The sequence below is a fragment of the Tupaia chinensis genome, unplaced genomic scaffold, assembly GCF_000334495.1.
Source record: "Tupaia chinensis unplaced genomic scaffold, TupChi_1.0 Scaffold000350_1, whole genome shotgun sequence".
Lineage (NCBI taxonomy): Eukaryota > Metazoa > Chordata > Mammalia > Scandentia > Tupaiidae > Tupaia > Tupaia belangeri.
The window spans coordinates 5,277,157-5,280,637 of record NW_006159844.1 but is presented as its reverse complement, the minus strand read 5'-3'; positions in this window follow the sequence as shown (position 1 = coordinate 5,280,637).

The following is a 3,481-nucleotide window of genomic DNA, read 5'->3' as shown; positions in this document are numbered from 1 at the left end:
TGGCTATGTCATTGGACTCCCATGTACTCGACTGCGATTCAAGTCCCAGACCCGGTGGCTTACACTCATGCCAGGTGCGTGTATGTGCGTGCCCAAGATCCTGAGAGGAGAATGGAGGAGAAGGGATTGCTGCATGGCCATCCCCCCGGGGGATGATTTCTCACTTTCTGTCTTTCTGTCTCTCTGTCTCTTTCTGTCTTTCTGGCAAGCGCACGTGCCCTATAGCAAAAACCTCTCAAAAAAAAAAAAAGAAATAGACTTCAGAAAACAAGCTTGTGCAGTGAGCCCATCCGCTCTGAAACAAACACCGGCTGCCTCTGCTCTGCCAGCCTCTGACCCTGGAGAAGCAAGCTGGTTGAGAGCAATATTCTTGGCCTTTCGGGGTCCCCTCTGGGCCTCCTGCATCTCATTCCCACCATCCTCACCACCCAGAGTGCCCACCCTTCCCTGCCGCATCTGCAGCCTCACGGCTGGGGGCAGGCAGAGGATTTGTACCTACCTATCTTAGGTGCTTAGTGCAGTGAGCACTCTCTCTGTTGCCTGGTGGCTTCAAGTCTTTTGTCCAAAATACTCATCTTTGTTCACTGACAATACCACCATAAGCTGTGGGAACTGAAAGGCCAAGGACTTACATGTAGGCAAACATGTTTCAGTCTTGGACTAGACCCTAGGCTCCCGCAGATTCGATTTGCTTTGTTCATGCTGTTTTTCTGGTGGGAAACATACTAATGGGGGGGGGGGGGCCCCGTAGTGCAGCCTCTGCTTCGGCCACTACAGCAGAGATGGAGCAGGCGGAGTGCCAGAGAGAAGACCCTTAAGACTTTGTGACAGGATGCGGGAAGGGGACTGAGTCTAGCCGGAAGAAAAGCCCTGGAGTCTCCAGAGCTGTCACATCCCTCAACTGGCCACCAGTTCCTGGCTTCCCTGGTGGTTCTAGTCCACGTGGCCCAACATCCAGGGCTCTGGGTCTACTGCAGCCTGCATCAGAAGCACCTGGGTGCTTACTACGATTACACATTCCTGGGTCCCACCCTACATGTTCTGATCTCAGGAGAGAGAAAAGACAGACCCTTCGGGCTAACAGATGCCTCAGCCCCCAGGGAACTATTACCCTTGTGCCCTCAGGCCAGAGCCAGACTAGGGGCAGCTCTGCAGAGTGCCTGTTTCTCTTCCCTGGATGCTCCTTCGCCCCGTTTGCGTGTTCACGGCCAGAACTGGCAGCAGCAGCAGCGTTTCTCAGTACCCTTGCCCTCCCCTGTAATCCTGGCTGGACCTTGCCCTGTGGGACTCGGGCCAGGTTGACAGTGAGGCCAAAACCCTGAGGGAGTCACAGAAGCAGCTTTGGTGGGGAGGACCAGATGTGGAGGAGAAGGTGCCACAGAGTGTCCATCCTCCTCTTGGGTGCTGCTGGCCCCTAGCCTAGGCTGACACCCACCCTCAGGTGCCCACTAACATCCCATTCCAGTGCACCCACTTCCCCCAGTTCCTAGGTCTGCCTCTGTTCCCTCCCCAGCATGTCTGGGCCAGGTAGGCCTCCCAGCTTGTCAGGCTGCAAATTTGGATTCATTGTTTGAAACCAACCTCAGCTTCCTTATCTTTTCCCTGAAATTTTTCCTGCCATCCTGAGACAGAATTGATTCCTCCTTCCTTCCTGTACTGCTTGAGAGCCACCACAGCCTCATGTCCATTGGTGGGCACGGCCCTCAGGTCTGGCACGAGCCTCAGGTCCGGCATAGCCCTCATGTCCCTTGGTGGTCATGGCCCCCAGTCCTGCACAGCCCTCAGGTCCAGCACGGCCCTCACGTCCACTGGCGGGCACAGCCCTCAGGTCCAGCACGGCCCTCACGTCCACTGGTGGGCAGAGCCCTCAGGTCCAGCACGGCCCTCACGTCCACTGGTGGGCAGAGCCCTCAGGTCCAGCACGGCCCTCACGTAGGGCACGACTTGAGCATGCAAAATCCCCTGCAGGCCTCTCCTGTGAGTGGCTGCAGCTCTGAGTAGGTGTGCAGGGAAGCTGGCTCTTATTTTAGCTCTGTGGTCTGGAGGTAGTTCAGGGCCTGTCTTTCCTGTGACACAGAGTGAGGTGGGTTTTCTATTTTCTTATTTCAGAAGTGAGTGGAGTCAGAGGAGCTGAGTCACACCCTGAGCATGTAAAGTAGGCCCATTACTAGATACTCCGGCATGCAATTCCTCCCCCCTGCTGATGGCGATTAGTTCACTACTTCATCTGTTTGTTTTCCTATCTTTTGTCCTGTCTTGTCTACTAGAATGTAAATTCGAGAGAAAGGGAATGTCGCTTCCCTCCTGGGTCTCAGAGATGATGCAGATGTATTCATAAATGTTTGCTGACCGAGTAAGCCGAATGAATAGGGCTTCAAGATTTGTTTTTTGTAAATCTAAAATCCTTGTGACCTGTGTAAGGACAGGTGTGAAATGAAATAATTGGCCCTGCCTCCACAAATTCATGTGACAGGTAATTTACCCTCATAATCTGTTTTGTCAGATCAAATGCAGGCACCACGCTGCCTCCTGGCCTCCACTTCCACAGGCTCACGCCCCATTCCAATTCTATGTACCTCAAGCCACTCAGGCTAAAATCTGATTGGTTCTGTGAGGTGACCCTGCCACAGTGGCAGAAGTTAGTACACAGGCAGGAAATGGTGTGGTAGCAAACAGCCTGGGACTTAGGCAGGAGGCCTGGCCTTTCTCAGCAGGGAGGCAGCGCACTTTGCAGACCTGCGGATCACCTCTGGGCCTGAGAACTCACTCCCTGAGCGGATGCATTGCTGCTCCAGGTCAGACGCGGTGTCCTGAAAGCATCACTTGTGTCCTCCAACTTGAGACCCGCTCTCTGGGAAAAGACCCCAGGCCAGCAGCCAGCCATGCCTGGGGTTCCTCTCTGATGAGTTGCCTGTCCTGCCACCAGGCTGGCAGGCACCAAGTGCTGGCCTGCACAGGGCTTAGGTGTGATTTGAGAAATGGTGACCAATGGTCCAGATAGACATGCCAGCCGGCAGGTCAGCCCCCACTCACACCTCAGCCCACACCTGCACACCTGCACAACCGTACACAGTGCGCGATCCCCGGAAAGTCCCCAAGATTTGCAGGGGAAAAAAAGGAAAGGCTAGCACAGCACACTCCCTTCTCCAGGGCCTTCCCAGGGCATTCCCTTTTTCATGCTTCACCATAACCCGGCTGGGCGACCCTTGGGCACCTCGCCCCCACCTTAGCAGTACCCCGGGTTCTGGTGCGAGCTGGCTTCTCCGCGTTCTAGGAGTCTGTCTCTAGCTGCAGCTGCCAGGGACCCGGCCGGCCCAGGCTCCTCCCCCTGCTCCCCGCCCCTTGTCCCCACACCTCCGCGCAGCTCTGCAGCACTGTAGGCGGCAGGAGCTGGGAAACCCCCATGGCCTTGGCCTGGGTGGCCACTGGCTGAGCCCTGCACCCCGCCCGCGCCGGCTCGGGGCAGGCACGCGCCCTGTCC